The sequence below is a fragment of the Oryctolagus cuniculus genome, chromosome 11 (assembly GCF_051225735.1).
Source record: "Oryctolagus cuniculus isolate XC-2025 breed Fujian yellow rabbit chromosome 11, ASM5122573v1, whole genome shotgun sequence".
Lineage (NCBI taxonomy): Eukaryota > Metazoa > Chordata > Mammalia > Lagomorpha > Leporidae > Oryctolagus > Oryctolagus cuniculus.
In genome coordinates, this window is record NC_142877.1 from 116,296,144 (window position 1) to 116,312,952 (window position 16,809).

Below are 16,809 nucleotides of genomic sequence, written 5' to 3' on the forward strand. Positions count from 1 at the left end.
AGCTTCCCGGGCTAGCCTCCAGCGCCCTGCTCCTGCAGGTCGTGTTGGTCCCGGAGGCTGCCGGCTCGCGCTCTGGCAACGGGCTCCAAGCCTCCTGCCCTGCCCTGCCTGGAACGCGGGCTCGCTGCCATGAAAGCGCCCAGTGGCCAGTGGCCAGGAGCAGGCATCTCGCTCGGCCTCAGCCACCCTGGACGCGGTCCAGGAGCGGAAGGGCTCTTCCGTTTGCACGCGATACATTATTGATTTCCAAGGCGAGTCGCTCTTGATCTCGACTCTCTCCAAAGAATGAGCAGGGAACGGACGCGAAGGGGGCTTGGCGGGCCGGGCGGGGAGGATGGCCGCGATGTCCACCTGCGAAAGCCGGGTCGGTGAAAGAGGTGGACGTGCACTTCTGGGGGGCGGGAGGGGGGCATCAAGGCAGTTCAACTCAGGGTGCCGGAACAGAGGATGGGGCGGGGGCGACCCCTCCACAGTCAAGGCTTCCAGAGGAGACGGCGGCACCGGGTGCCCGGCGAGGCGGCCGTGTGACAGCCTGGGCTTGGCAGCCGGGTCCGATTCCGGGCACCGTGAAATAAGAGGGCTCTGTCGCCGCGCCAGCGCCGCGGGCTCCCGTCTCCGCGCGACCTTGGGCGCCCCCCGGCCCGAGCGTCCTAGCCCAATCGCGCCATCACCCCCACGCGTCTGACCAAGCCGTCTCTGTGAGGAACTCGGCAGCACGCTAGGCACGCCAGGACGGCCATTACCGCCGCCCAAGACGTGCCAAGCCACCAGGGCCGAACCCGACTCGCAGGCCGCGCAGCGAGCGGGACCCGACCGGCGCAGCCGGGCGCCCAATAAGCCGCCGGGACAGAACTCAGTGGCTTCAAACCAATGGCTTCAGCCCTTGTTGCTGGCCGGGCTTTCTGGCCGTTCCACCAATAGCTTGCAGCCTCGGCTCGGGAGTGGCAGCCCGACCGTCCAATGACGCACCACCAGCCCACACTCAGCACTTCTGAGGGGATAAATCAAGGAGCCGGCACGTATAGATTCCGTTATTAGGCAGTACGGGATGGAGAGAGGACGTTAGAGGAAACGGCGCCGGGGCGAGGCACTCATGAGCTAAAAATAGAAAAACGACGATGGTTGCGCCAAACGAGCTCGGCCGCCATCATGCTCTAGTTTCCCCTTCGCCTCTCTCGGTCCGCAACCGAGGAAGCGGCCTCTGGGATGCTGAGGGGGTGTGTCCCCGCATGATTGGCGCAGGTAGCTCAGCCAATCCTAGCTCGTCAAACGGGAAGCACTTAACCAATGAGGGGCGACGGCAGCGGCGAGGAATTGGAGGGGCGGAACGACAACTTGACGGGCACAAAAGCCAGCCAGTGACAGCCGGAAACATCCTCCCTGCGGCCAATGGGATGGGACTCTGGGCGGGCCCCCGAGTGTTTGTGTTGTGGTTTTGGGGGAGGGAGGCGGAGGGGAAAGTTTGTTTATTTTGTTTTTAGTTTCTGGGGTCCCCGTGCTTCTGGGAGGTGAAGCGGGAGGGAGGGACCCCCGCGCCCCTCAAGTTCCCCTACGACGTCGCCCCCGTAGCCTGCGGAGAAGCGGGGACCGCGCGCATCGCCTCGCCTCACAGCGGAACGCCGCGCACTCGGAGCCGGCGCAGCTCGCCGGTGAGTGAGGACCGGAGCCGCGCCGTCCTTCCCCTCCCCCGCGCGCCGTGCGGCCCGAGCTGGGCGGCCGGGGCGCGCGGCGTGTGCGTGTCCTCGCGAGGGAGCGCGCGGCGCGGCCCGGGGACGGGGGGCGTGAGCGCTCGCGGGGGCGGCCGCGGCGGCCGGGGCTGAGGCGAGGGGCCGGCAGGGCCGCGCGCCCCGGAGCGGCCGGGCGCGCGCGCCTCCCGCGTCACGCGCCGGCAGGTGTGAGGCGGGGAGGGCTTCCGGGCGTGCGGGCCGCGGCGAGGTCGCTTCCCGTCGCTGGGGGGCCCTGGGGAGCGAGGCCCGCGCGTCCCGGCGTCGCGCCGAGAGCCGCGGCCCGCCGGGGTGCGCCGCCTCTGCTGGCGCGGGCCGGGGGAGCCCCGGGGCCCGGGGCGTCGCACCTGCGTGATGCCGGGACGAGCCCCCGGGCCGGACCCCGGCCGGAGCCCCCCGCGCGCCTTCCCGGAGCCCGCGCCCGTGGCCGCTGGGGGCGGGGAGCGTTGGCCGCCTCCCCTTGGCCTGGCGCCCGTTAGTTTGCAGCTGGAGGGGTTTCAGCCCCTGGTGGCCCCCGGAATGCCTGCGGTGCCCGGCGACCCCCAGGACCTCAGTGCGGACCAGCCCGGGCCGGGCCCTAGCCCTGTATCCCGCGTGGCTTCGGGCCGTGAGTGAGCCTCATGGGTGCCCTCCGGCCGTGCACGGGGAAGCGAGGGGAGAGCGGAGCGTTTTGTGAAGACGCCTGTGTTGCGGGAAACTGCAGTGGTGTGAAGTGTTCTGTTGGTGTGGCGAGGCTCCAGCGACGTCGGCTTTGGCTTTGGAACCGTGGCTTTGCGTGGTGTTACTAAAAGCCTCCTAAGGAGCAGAGCTTGGAGCTGGCCTCGCCGTGGGCGTGTGCGCGGGTGCACGTCGAAGGCCCCCCGCGCTTAAAGCCCCAGCACAGCGTCCGGAGCACAAGTCTAAACCAGGCTGGCTTGTCCCACTTGGGACAAGGGACTGATGACAAGGACGCCTTTATTTTCTTTTAGACCTTGAGCTTCTTAGGAACGTTTACTTATTTATTTGAAAGGCAGAGCGACAGAGCAAGAGAGAGCGAGATCTTCATCCACTGGTTACTCCCCAAAGGCCCCCAGTAGCTGGGGCTGGGCCAGGCTGAAGCCAGGAGCCAGACACTGCATACAGGTGTCCCGGGTGGGTGGCGGGGACCTAGGCACTTGAGTCGCCCTCTCATGCCTCCCAGGCTGCAAATTAACAGGACGCTGGATGTGGGGTGCTGCTGTCCCGAGCTGTGGCCTAACCCACTGCCCATAGCACCTGCCCAGTTCTTTACCATTTTAATGAGCTTGTCCCAAGCACCATTATTTTCTGTAGTTTCTGATAGGACTTAAAGAGACATAGAAGTTCCCAAGCTGCTTTTCTTTTCTGAAAATAAACATTTATTTATTTTTATTTGAAAGGCAGAGTGATAGAAGATCTTGCCTCTGCAGGGTCCCTTGCCAAACGGCTGGGGCTGGCCTGAAACCAGGAGCCTGGAACTTCATGTTGAACACGTGCTCACAGGGGGTGCAGGTGTTGCAGGCTGCGGCTTAACCCACCGTGCGGCAATACCAGCCGCCTCTTTATTTATTTATTTATTTATTAAGACATTTATTTACGTGAAAGAGTTACTGAGAGAAAGGAAGAGACAGAGAGATCTACCTGCTGGTTCACTCCCCCAAATGGCTGCAACAACCAGGTCTGGGTCAGGCAGAAACCAGGAACCTGAAGCTCCATCCTGGTTGCCCACCTGGATGAAGGGGCCCAAGTACCTGGGCCATCAGTTGCTGCCTTCTCAGGCACATAGCAGGAAGCTGGATCAGATCTGGAGCACCCAGTTTCAAATGCACACTCTTGGGATCTGCTTTTTATGGAAAAATAAATGTCATGCCCTTGAGAAAAAGGGTTTTTTTTTCTAAGATGGAGGCACTGAAAAATGTTTTTTAAAAGATTTTTTAAAAATTTCTTCATTGGCTGGCACCATGGCTCACTAGGCTAATCTTCCACCTTGCGGCGCCGGCACACCGGGTTCTAGTCCCGGTCGGGGCGCCGGATTCTGTCCCGGTTGCTCCTCTTCCAGGCCAGCTCTCTGCTGTGGCCAGGGAAGGCAGTGGAGGATGGCCCAAGTGCTTGGGCCTTGCACCCCATGGGAGACCAGGATAAGTACCTGCCTCCTGCCTTTGGATCAGCGCGGTGCGCCGGCTGCAGCACGCCGGCTGCGGCGGCCATTGGAGGGTGAACCAACGGCAAAGGAAGACCTTTCTCTCTCTCTCTCACTGTCCACTCTGCCTGTCAAAAAAAAATTTCTTTATTTACTTGAAAATCAGAGTTATATATAGAGAGAAGGGGAGAGAGAGGTCTTCCATCGCCTGGTTCACTCCTCAGTTGGCTGCAACAGCCGGAGCTGTGCCAATCTGAAGCCAGGAGCCAGGAGCTTCTTCCAGGCATCCCACATGGGTGCAGGGGCCCAAGGACTTGGGCCATCTTCTGCTGCTTTCCCAGGCCACAGCAGAGAACTGGATCAGAAGTGGAGCAATCAGGACTCACCGGTGTCCATAAGGGATGCCTGCCCCACAGGTGTTGGCTTTACCCTGTCCCACAACGCTGGCCCCAAAAAATGTTTTAAAATCAGAACAGCACCATTTGTCCAATTGGTAGTAATAATGTTAGCTGGCATTTGTTGCACGCTTGTATGTCAGCCTCGGTACTTTTTTTTTCCTAACCTATAGTGTAGATATCATTACCGTGTATGGATAAGAAAAAGGGTCTCCAAGAGCCTCCTAGCTAAGAAATTGAAGGACAGAGATTTGGTCTCAAGTCTCTCTGTTTTCGGAATCTCTGGTCATTTCATTTATCCTCCTAAATTATCCAGAGAAAGACAGGATGCTGAGCAGCGGGAATACCACTGATGATGGGTTGCCCATCTCTAGCTTAGGAATTTGGTGTTAAGCTCACTGTTCTCAGAATTAACATTTTTGCAAACTGCATCCAAGCTCTGGAGTACATCCAAGCTTTGTTTTTATTTCTTCCCTGTTTGACTTTTACAAAGCTGAAAGCAAAAGGATTTTAGTTCAGCGTGTTCAAGGCCTCAGAGCCCTTTGCGCCCTTCCACGCCAGTGTCTCCGACTTGCAGTGAACCCTGTGTGGTCTTTAGGGATCAGCTGCTACCTGTTTTTGTATCCAGCGTGATGCTTAGCACCTAATGGTGACAGAGTAAGTGCTAGTTCTGAGAAACAGAATGTAGAGACTTGGGGTTCATTTTATAGTTGAATTAGAGAAGGAGAGAGACAGACAGACAGACAAAGACAGAGAGAGAGCTTCCATCCACTGTTTCACTTCCCAAATGGATATAACAGGGCTAGACCTAGCCAGAGCCAGAGCCAGGAGCTTCTTCCGGGTCTTCCACAGGGGTGCAGGAGCCCAAAGACTTGGGCCATCCTCTGCTGCTTTCCCAGGTGCATTAGCAGGCAGTTGGATTGAAAGTGGAGCAGCCGGGACTTGAACCGATGTCCTTGTGGAATGCCATCAGTGTAGGCCGTGGCTTTAACCCACTGCGCCACATGCTGGTCCCTGAATTATGCAGTTTTAACTTAATGAGACAATAAGAAAGTGAATAGCTCATGTGCAGTGGAGCTCCTGGTCTTGGACAGTTTGAGTCGCTAGATCTCTCAGTTCTGCTTTCCTGTTTGAGCTACTGTCAGGACACTCAACTGACTGCTTTTCTTTCCTTTCACTCTCCAGCCATTCTTTGAACCTTTGCAACCAGCTCCCAACCTCAGCACTTACTGAAGGCTTTTCCAAGATTGCCAGTTACCTAATGCTTAAATTTCCCACACCGTCTCCTTGGGCTTCATCCTGTTCTGTCTCCCTGTCGGCCACAGTGAATCCTTTTGACTCCCTCCACTTCCTTTAAAAGTTTATTACAATGACATTTTAGATGTACAGTTACACTAACTTTGTGTTCTCTGAACATTAACACACAAGTGGATTCTCCAAGTAACTCCTGCTACCATTGGACGGCTCCAGCACTCCAACCAAGATGACAGCCCTCCCCCTTTTAATTAATTATTTATTTGAAAGGCAAAGAGACACACAGAGAGAGGTCTTCAATCCACCAGTTTACTCCCCAAATGGCCATAACAGCTGGGGCTGCGCCCAGTGGAAGCCGGAAGCCATGAAGTCCACCTGGGTCTCCATGTGGGTGGCAGGGACTCGAGTCCTTGAGCCATCACCTGCTGCTCCCCAGGTGCGTTATCAGGGAGCTGGGAAGGAGGTGGAGTAGCTGGGACGCAAACCAGCTTCCCAGGATGGGGTGCTGCACCACGATGCCAGCCCCTTCTTAGTCACTGGTTGTGTATCATTCATTCCTGTCCTGATTTCTGTCCACAGAGAAGTGAACACCAAGGACGACTTGGGACCGTTTGTAATTGTTTTGCTTTTCTGTTTTTCTGCTGCTTGGAAATTCTGCTTTGATAAGCTGTCACCTTCGTGTGTACTAACCAGCCTGTCCGTGCCAGGCCGCTCCTCTCACCCCAGAGCAGCAGCTGTCTGTCCTGCTCCTTCCTCTTCATCATGTTTATTTTTATATTTTTAATTCTAATTTCTTAAAAAATATATTTTATTTATTTGAAATGCAGAGTTACAGAAAGAAAAAGGGAGAGACACAGAGAGAAGTCTTCCATCTGCTGGTTCACTCCCCAAGTGGCCATGATGGCTGGGGCCAGGAACCAGGATCCAGGAGCTTCTACTGGGTTATCCATGTGGGTGCAGGGCCCAAGTACTGTTTTCCCTGGTGCATTGGCAGGGAGCTAGATTGGAAGTGGAGCAGCTGGGACTTGAACCAGTGCCCATATGGTGTGCCGGTATTGCAGACAGTGGCTTCTTCTGTGCCACAACACTGGCCCCTTAACCCCTTAATTTTTATTTTTGAAGACTTACATATTTGTTTGAAAAGCAGAGTTAGAGAACAAGCCTTTCATCCCATGGTTCACGTCCCAAATGCCCACAACAGCCAGGGCTGTGCCAGGCCAAATCCAGGAGCATGGAACTCCGTTCAGGTCTCCAGTGTGGGTGGCAGGGGCCCAAGCAGTTGGGCCATCTTCCACTCCTTTTTTGTTTTTCTTCTTTTCATTTTTTTAAAGATTTATTATTTATTTGAAAGGAAGAGTTACATAGAGGCAGAGGCAGAGAGGTCTTTCGTCTGCTGGTTCACTTCTCAAATGGCTGTACCAGCTGGACCTGGGCCCATCTGAAGCGAGGAGCCAGGAGCTTCTTCCAGGTCTCCTGCTGATTTCCTAGGAGCATTAGCAGAGAACTGGGTCAGAAGTGGAGCAGGACGGCGCCGTGACTCACTAGGCTAATCCTCCACCTTGCGGCACAGGCGTTCCGGGTTCTAGTCCCGGTCAGGGCGCCGGATTCTGTCCCGGTTGCTCCTCTTCCAGGCCAGCTCTCTGCTGTGGCCAGGGAGTGCAGTGGAGGATGGCCCAAGTACTTGGGCCCTGCATCCCATGGGAGACCAGGATAAGTACCTGGCTCCTGCCATCGGATCAGCGCGGTGCGCCGGCCGCAGCGCGCCAGCCTCAGCAGCCATTGGAGGGTGAACCAACGGCAAAGGAAGACCTTTCTCTCTCTCTCTCTCACTGTCCACTCTGCCTGTCAAAAAAAAAAAAAAAAAAAAAAAAGGTGGCGCAGCCGGGACTTGAACCGGTGCCCATATGGGATGCCAACACTGCATGTGGTGGCTTTACCCACTGGGGCATAGCTTTTCCAAGTGCATTAGCAGAGAGCTGGATTGGAAGTGGGACAGGTGATCTCAAACCAGCACCCATATGGGATGCCCACGTCACAGACGGCAGCTTAACCCGCTACGCCACAATGCTGGCCCCGTCTTCAGTGTGTTCAAAGACAGCTAATGTCCCAGTTCAGCTTTTCCATTCTCCAGGGTTGCCCCCTTGGTGCATTTGGAGGGCCGTACAAAAGCTCTTACGTCCCAGACCTGGAATTCTGCTACTCTGCTGCAGATACTGGCTCCTGCCCCCTGTGTGGTCAGGCAGGCCCAGAGTCGTGGGTTTCAGGGAGCACAGGTAGTTGGAGCACTTAAAAATCCTTTGGGATCCCACCCTTTCCTGGTCAGAACTCTCCCCTGACTTCCCATTGCATTCAGGCAGGCTGGGGATTTTAGTTGTTACCTTCTGAGGCATCGTGTGTTCTGGTCTCCAACGTTCTTCTCACCTCTTGAAACCGGTCTCGTGGGGAGAGGGTTTGCTGCAGCAGCTAGGACACTTGCACCCCAGCTGGGCGCACCGGGGGTTAACGTCCTGGCTCAGCTTCCTGCTGATGTGCACCTTGGGAGGTAGTGGATGAAGACTCAAATTCTTGGGCCGTTGCCTTGCAGGTGGGGGAGCTGCACTTCCGACTCTGGGCTTTGGCCTGGCACAGTCCAGCCTGGCTGTTGCAGGCATTTGGGGAGTGCACCAGCTGATGGAAGATGTCTGCGTCTCTGTCTCTGTAGCTCTCTGCCTTTTATTTAAAAGTTTAAGACTCATCCCCTTTTCTGACCTGACTACACGGTCCTCCTGTCAGTTCCTTGAATCACCCAGGCCTGTTCCAGCCTTGAGGTTTTGTAGGTGCCACTCTCCTGGCTTGGGCTGTCCTTCTGCTGAGCCACAGTAGTCATCGCCTGTCCGTCGCCTTCTCAGAGAGGCTTTTCTTCATGGCCTTGCCCCACTACCCCCTGACCTTCAGTCGGGTTTCCTGGAGGTGCTGTTCACCCTTGTAGCTCTTACCACAGTGTGTGGTATTGTTCACCTCAGCCCCAGTGTGTCTAGTGTCCAGCAGACCCCAGGAAACAGTCGCTGGCCGTGTTAGGACTGAGAGCCTTGCCTGCTGCCTCCTGGCCTTCTGTGGGACTTGATCCCACTGCTGGAGGCCTTGCCACATGGAGAGAGATTTGTGCCTCTGCCTGAGCGCTTGCCACGAAGCCGACGAGGTCTAACCTGAGCTGTGCCCTGCTGGCTGAGCCCTGTGAACATTGCACCTTGGTCGTCCAGGCTGGGGTCGGGCTTGCAGCTGTCACTCTTCCCTCGTCTCAGCCTGCTCTGGATCTGTTCCTCCCCTCTCTGCCCAGCCCAGAGTCCAGTTCTAAAGACCATGGATACTCTCCCGCTGAGCCTGCATACCCTCTGACCTTTGCAGCCTCCTGACTAAGGCAGCTGCCTCCAGTGTCTCACCCTTGCAGATCCCCCACGCTAATCTTCTGAATCCGCGCTTTGTTTATATTTACTGCTGCTTCCCGAATCCACCACAGGCACTAACATTTGAAAACCTTCATGGGTTACAGAGAGTTTAAACTCTTCAGCTTGTTTTGTGAAGCTGTCTGGACTAGCACTGTTGTAGAAACAGGATGCAAGCTGCAAACCTGAGCCACAGATGCAACGTCTTAAATTTTCTAGTGACCAAATTAAAGAATCAAAAAAGAGATGAAATTGATCTTTTAAGCATTTTACTTACTTCAACATACCCAGGATACTACTAGTTAAATACATAACCAGGGCATGGGCTTTTAGTGCTCAGGACAGAAGGCATAATGATAATACAGTCATAAATATGTAACCAGTAAAAACAATTCCTGATGAGATACTTTACGTTATTATTTTCTCAGGCTTCTTCAGAGTGTAGAGTGTATTTTCACTGTCCATCTCGGTTCAGAATAGTCATATTTCAGGCATTAGTGACCATATGTAGCTAGCGGCCGCTGTGTTGGATGGAGAGTACTAAGCCACCTCCTCAGTATAGTCATTCCAGCCATGGACCTTTTAATAACCATTTCTCTTGATTAAAAACAACTTTGTTATCCAAAGTATGCTAACCTTCTTGCTGAGAAACCCACGGGGACTCCGAGACTCATGGGGACTCCCTAAACTTGAGTTCTCACCATCTCCTCTGAAGCCTCTTGTTTTTGTTTTTAAGATTTATTTATTTGAAAGTCAGACTTTCAGAGAGAGAAAGAGAGAGAGAGAGATGTTCCTCCTTCTGGTTCACTCCCCAGATGATAGCAATAGCCAAGATTGGGCCAGGCTGAAGCCAGGACCTGGAGCTTCTTCTGGGTCTCCCACATTGGTGGCAGGGGCCTAACCACTTGGGCCATCTTCCACTGCTTTCCCAGGCCATCAGCAGGGAGCTGGATTGGGGCACTAACTGGTGCCCATATGGGATACCGGTGTCACAGGTGGCAGCTTAACCTGCTACTCCACAATGCTGGCCCTTGAAACCTTTAAACATTCCATTTTTCCATTCCTTTTTTTTTCCATTCCATTGTCTTTTTCATGTAGTAATTATTTACAGTACTTACCAACTTGTTTGTATTATCATCAGAGGTAATAGTAAGATATTTTACAAGTGGTAAGCAGTGGACACTGACCAGTAAGAATGGGTGTCTGTGACTGAGAACCTGTGCCAGTTGTGCCCAGGGTTCTCCTGGCTGCACCTGCAGAGTGACAGCCTGCTGGTTCTGCATTGTGTGTTGTCTGCCTCCCTTGGAGCTCTGAGTTTCTTGAAGGCAGGTCTTCGTCTTACTCATCTTTGCATCCCTAATATAGCTCCTGACCTGGCCTATGGTAGGCAGTCTGTAAATACTTTAAATAAATGAATAAACACAACTTTGTATTTTGTTGTATTCTGTGTGCTGCGTTTTACCTTTCTAGTTAGTAACTGAAACGGAGGTCTTTGGAGGACATACGTTGTGAGTGAGGAGGGAGGACCTGGGGAAGGCGTCTTCACAGCAGTGGAGCCTCAGCCGCTGGCTGCGGGTTTGTACTTACCTTTTCTCCAAACTACCTTTGTGGGGTACGGTTGACATATGAAACTGTTGATATTTAACATATAGAACTTAATGTGTTTGTGTTGGATTGGCTTTTTCTCTTTCTTTCTTCCTTTGTTTTTCTTTTCTTTTCGAGATTTGCTTTTTAAAAGTAACTTTTGGGCAATCTTTTGGCACAGCAGTTAAGATGCAGCTTGGGATGCTGGAATCACATCTTCGGGCGCCTAGATTTGAGTCCCAGCTGTGCTTCTGGTCCCCTCTTCCTGCTAATGCACACCCTGGGAGACAGCAGGGTTTAGCTCCAGTGCTCGGGTCCCGCCAGTGCTCCCACGTGGGAGACCTGGATAGAGTTCTGGTCCTGGTTCCAGCCGTGTTCATCCTTGGCTGTTGTAGGCATTTGGGGAGTAAATTAGTAGATAGAAGATTGCACAGAAGATTCTTTCTTTCTTTTAAATAAATAAAAAATAAGTACATAAATAAATCTGTTTAGATAATGTTTATTTCTTTTTTTAAAAAAGATTTTATTATTTATTTGAGAAGTAGAGTTACAGACAGCGAGAGGGAGAGATATAGAGAGAGGTCTTCCATCGCCTGGTTCACTCCCCAAATGACCGCAACAGCAGGAGCTGGGCCAATCTAAAGTCAGGAGCCAGGAGGTTCTTCCAGGTTTCCTACACGGGTGCAGGGGCCCAAGGACTTGGGCCATCTTCTACTGCTTTCCCAGGCCATAGCAGAGAGCTGGGTTGGAAGGGGAGCAGCTGGACTAGAACTGGTGCCCATATGGGGTGCCGGCGCCACAGGTGGAGGATTAGCCTACCACGGCACAGTGCTGAGCCCAATAATATTTTTTCAAGTTGAGTCAAAGATAAAGTTTGACTTTAATGGGACTCATTTTCTTCTGTGGTTTGTGAACTGCCTCTTCCGGCACCTTCAGAAGTAGAACTCTGAAGTGGTTCCATCCTTGTTGGAGTTAGCGCTTGTTCTTCCAGAGCCATTCCAGAGCTGGAAAGTGTCTGAACCAGGAGGCTGCTGTCCTGGGTTGTTTGTAGTGCCGACATTTGCTTGAGTACCTGCTGTGGTCAAAACACAGGAATTGTTTGGGTAAATAATACCTCTTTACTCTGGTGGTGAAATGATTCATTCTTCCTAGAAAAAATGTTTCTTTTTGATTCCTATACTTTATTTATAGTATGAATTCTGTCGTATTACTGGACCTATCTCTTTTAAACATTTCTTGAAAAATTTAAAGAGTCTTTGAAAATTTAATTTTAATTGATTTGAAAGGATATATATATATAGGAGTGTAAGAGAGAGGAAGAGCGAATGATCTTCCATTTGCTGGTTGATTTCCCCAAACATCCTCAGGAGTTACAATTGGGCCAGTCTGAAGCTAGGAGCCGTGAACCCATCCTGGGTCTCCCACATGGGTGGCAGAAACACCAGTACTTGAGCCAACACACACTGCTTCCCAGGGCACACATTAGCAGGGAGCTGGGATTGGAAGTGGAGCCAAAATGTGAGCTCAGGGACTGCAGTGTGAAATGCTGGCGTCCCAAAGGGCAGCCCAGACAGTGACTTAACCTCTGTGCCAAATGCGCATCCCCCATGTTGCCTGCCCCTCTGCATTCTCAAACACGTGTGGTACCATGCCTGCCATGTTGCAGGCACTTAGTTTTTGAGTAAATAACAGATCAGTTAGCAAAGCAGAGCCTTAGCTTTTACAAGTAGGAAATTCTTCACCTCAGAAAGGTACTGAAAGAGTCACAAGAACAGTCCTGTAGATATCACACCGCAAATGTTTACTTAAGAACAGTTGTAAATCTGATTGCATTTCTTACCCAGGTTAGCTGATGCCTCTTCAGTCCCCAGAGCTGTCTGTAGGTTTCTGCCTCACTGACTTTCACATCCACCCCACCCTGAATTAGGAGATGAGCTCTGTTTAAACACTAAGAGCACTTAATGCCCTGTGTTAAAATAATCGTTTAAGTTGTATGTTGTGTTTCCCTTGCTAGAAGATGGCTACATGAATAAAACTGTTTTGTTTTGCTCCAGGTAAGATGCCTGTTAGGACACCTGTGGCCGACACTGGAGCAGCTGCATTCATTTCCTGGCTCGACCTCCCGATTCCAGCTTCCTGCTAGAGTGTACCCCAGGAAGCAGCAGTGAGGGCTCAAATAGTTGGGTTCCTGCACCCCATGGGAGATCTAGATTAACCTCCTGTCTTTTGGCTTTGGCCCCCAAGCCATTGCAGGCATTTTATTTTATATTTTTAAAAGATTTATTTATTTTATTTGAAAGTCAGAGTTACACAGAGAGAGAAGGAGAGGCAGAGAGAGATCTGCTGGTTCACTCCCCAACTGGCCGCAGTGGTTAGAGCTGTGCCGATCTGAAGCCAGGAGCCTGGAGCTTCTTCTGGGTCTCTCATGAGGGTGCAGGGGCCCAAGGATTTGGGTCATCTTCCACTGCTTTCCCAGGCCATAGCAGAGAGCTGGATCGGGACTTGAACTGGCGCCCATATGGGATGCTGGCACTTCAGGCGATGGCTTTACCTGCTTCCCACAGCGCCGGCCCCAGGTTGCAGGCATTTTAAAGAGTGTACCAGGAGATGGGGCCTCTTTCTGTCTCTCAAATAAATAATAATAATTTTTTTAATTTAAAAAATTCTGTGTGTGGGGGGGGCGGGAGTTTTTATCCACTGGTTCACTCCTTATATGCCCATATGGTCTGGGCTGAAGTCTGGATGCAGGAGCTCAAGTCTAGGTCTCTGAGGTGGGTGGCAGGAACCTGGCTCCTTGAGCCATCAGCATCACTCTCCAGGGTCCACTTTAGCAGGAAGCTGGAACCAGGAGCTGGAGCCAGGAACCAAGTCCAGCTGCTGTGGAGTGGGATACAGTTGTCTTAACTGATGTCTTAACCACTAGGCCAAATGCTTGCCCCTACCCTGAGTCATTCTAATGGTTTAAACTAAACATGTAGGGACAGGGAAAGACTTCCCTTTTTAAACTGCCTTGAGGTTCTAATTTTCTTTTTTTAAAGATTTTTTAGGCTGGCTCACTAAGCTAATCCTCCACCTGTGGCGCCGGCACCCTGGGTTCTAGTCCCGGTCAGGGCGCCGGATTCTGTCCCGGTTGCTCCTCTTCCAGTCCAGCTCTCTGCTGTGGCCCCGGGAAGGCAGTGGAGGATGGCCCAAGTGCTTGGGCCCTGCACCCGCATGGGAGACCAGGAGGAAGCACCTGGCTCCTGGCTTCGGATTGGCGCAGCGCCTGCCGTAGCGGCCATTGGGGGGTGAACCAACAGAAAAGGAAGACCTTTCTTTCTGTCTCTCTCTCTCACTCTCTGACTCTGCCTGTCCAAAAAAAAAAAAAAAAAAAAATTTTAAAAAATTTTATTTGAAAGGCAGAATTAGAGCCGGCGCCGTGGCTCAATAGGCTAATCCTCCACCTTGCGGCGCCGGCACACCGGGTTCGAGTCCCGGTTGGGGCGCCGGATTCTGTCCCGGTTGCCCCTCTTCCAGGCCAGCTCTCTGCTATGGCCAGGGAGTGCAGTGGAGGATGGCCCAGGTGCTTGGGCCCTGCACCCCATGGGAGACCAGGAAAAGCACCTGGCTCCTGGCTCCTGCCAGGATCAGCGCGGTGCGCCGGCTGCAGCGGCGGCCATTGGAGGGTGAACCAACGGCAAAAAGGAAGACCTTTCTCTCTCTGTCTCTCTCTCTCACTGTCCACTCTGCCTGTCAAAAAAAAAAAAAAAAAAAAAAAAAAAGAAAGGCAGAATTAGGGGGAGACAGAGATAGATCTTCCATCAGCTGGTTCATTCCCCAAATGGCTGCCATGACAGGGCTGGGCCAGGCCAAAGCCAGGAGGCAGGAACGTCTCCTGGGTCTCCTACATGAGAACAGGGGCCCGATCACTTGGGTGATCTTCTGCTGCTTTCCCAGAGATATTAGCAGGGAGCTGGATTGGAAGGGAGGCAGCTAAGACTCAAACTGGCGCCCATATGGGATGCCAGCGTCTCAGGTGGCAGCTTTATCTGCTGTGCCACAGCGCCAGCCCCATTGAGGTTCTATTTTTTTCTTAATTTCTATTTGTAATATGTAAACATTTTAGTTACAGAACGAATATTGTAATTAAAGTTAATTTATTTGAAAATTTTATTCAGCTATTGTAAAGTTTAATGAATATCCAGTTTTTAAAAGATTATTTCCATTTATTTGAAAGGCAGAGAGACAGAAACTTCCATCCACTGATTGACTTCCCAAATGGCAGCAACTTCCAGGTCTGGGCCAAGCAAGCCAAGCAGGGAGTCTGAAGCTCCATCCAGGTCTCCCATGAGGGTGGCAGGGACAGACACACTTGGTCCATCATCTGCTGCTTACCTGGCACATTAGCAGGGAGCTGGCTGGGAAGCAGAACAGCCAGTACTTAAACCAGTGCTCAGATACGGGCTGGTGATGTAAGCCATGGCTTAACTTGTTCCGACACAACGCCAGCCCCAGTGGATGGCCTCTTAATCCTTATTAGTAGAAATAAAAGTAATGGCTGTTACTTTAAAAGTCTGTACCATGCTAGGGCGCCACGTGACCGCAGCGTCACGGAAGTTTTGAGTGTAGACTGGAAGCTGGGGCTGCAGCGCACTGGCTGTGCGCCTGGGGAGTGCACAGCCAGTGGGCGTGGCCGGCCTGCAGGGATGAGTACAGCCTAAGTGCTGTGTTAACAGTAGGGGAGTGGGGTGGGGTGAGGTGAGAAAGTCCTCAGGGTGACCGGGCAGGTCGGAAGAGCCTTCCCAGGGAAGGTGACGTTCACAGGAAGTCGTGGAGGAAAGGGGCGCTCCAGGCGGAGGGGAGCAGCCTTGCCCGGGCGCAAAGGTGCATATTCAGTGTACAGAGATGACGGTCATTGCAGTCTGCTTCATAAGCTGGTAGAAGACAGGGCCAGCAGCTGACTTACAGGTGAACCGCAACGTGCCAGACGCAGGCTCTGGGACTACGCTGCAGTTTGTTTAGCACTGGCAGTGACCTTAGAAATAATCATCTGATTCAGTATATTTGAATTCTTAAAGGCACGTGAAGTAGCATTCAGAGGAGATCATCATAAATCCAGTGGTACCTGCCACTTCCAGTTACTATGCTTGCCGAGTAATAAGCATGCGAAGGATGTCAGGTGGAGTTAGAAAGTGGTGACTCACTGCAGTCTGTGGAAGCAGAGGGGAGGCGGTGACCTCCGGATCACCTGAGCAAGTGCTTGAGCCCGACCCGAACCGAAAGAAGGGCCTCTGGGTCCATGTTCTGGGAGACAGTCCCAGAGCAGGAAAGTCTCCAACTTTGTCACTGAGCTGGCAGTGGTGTAATTTGATTCTTAACCAAAATTAAGGAAAGGAAGATGAATGGAAATCTAGCCCATTTTTCTTCGTGTGACTCCTTTTTAATTTCAGCAGCCCTTTGCTTACCCTGCTGCTTCCCACACCCACCCCACCTTAGGCTGTGCCCACTCTTTCACCCTGTTGTCATTTATTTTCAAGCACGTGGCTTCCTTGTGGTGTGTCTGCACCTTGGGTGACTCCCCGTGTTTCTCAGCTTTGCATATTCAGAGCTCGGATGTTTCAGATCAGGAGGGTGTAACTCAGTTCTGGTGGTGCTGATTGTAGGCACAAGAGGCCCCTGACTGGCCGACTTCTGCAAGTTCTGTGTGTTCGTTTACTGACTTGGATGCCAAGGGGCTAAGCAGATATGGATGGTAGGGAGGATGGTAGCAATGTGTATCGAGTTTATTTCAGATACTTGGGAAAGAACGGAAGGAGAAAAATGGAAGTAGAATGGAGATGACCAGGCAACAGTATCTCAAGATAAAAAATTCTGTTTAAAGGTACAAAGAGAAGGGCCCAGGGGAGAAAGAAGATTTGAAGCTGCTTGAATGGAGGAGGTGACAGGGTTGCTAGGACATCGGTAGAGTGATGGCACTAGAAGTTCTCATCCTGGACGCCTTGAGCTTAAAACAAGTTTGTACCACTTTGCTTCCTTCTGTGGCACACAGCATTGTTTGCACATAGTAGGTGTAAACAGCCATCGATGTAAATTTACAGGATTGGAAGAAGATACTGACTTCAGCTTCCAGCTTGTTGTACTCACCGCATCACACTGTCTGTGGTTATGACAAGTGAGCACATGCTTGCTTGTTAACTTTGTGCTTTTAAAATGTACCCCGAATTTTATATTGCTGTTTTGGCATGTCTTTATTTTTAAAATATGTAATGGATATAACAGAGGATCCTGGAAAGGTGGAAGTAGCTCAGACCTGT

At 52.2% G+C, this 16,809-nt stretch overlaps 1 protein-coding gene across 5 annotated transcripts in view; it reads left to right on the forward strand.

Moving 5' to 3' along the window:
* The first annotated feature begins 978 nt into the window (after positions 1-978).
* Positions 979-16,809, forward strand: part of TNRC6B (trinucleotide repeat containing adaptor 6B) — a 289,241-nt gene continuing 273,410 nt past the window's right edge. For 2 of the 5 annotated variants that reach the window (XM_051834072.3, XM_051834078.3), the window contains exon 1: positions 979-1,649. The gene's annotated coding sequence lies outside the window, so the exon portion shown is untranslated. The remainder of the gene's footprint in view (positions 1,650-16,809) is intronic. The other 3 variants (XM_089308956.1, XM_089308957.1, XM_089308955.1) reach the window with 3 other exon arrangements.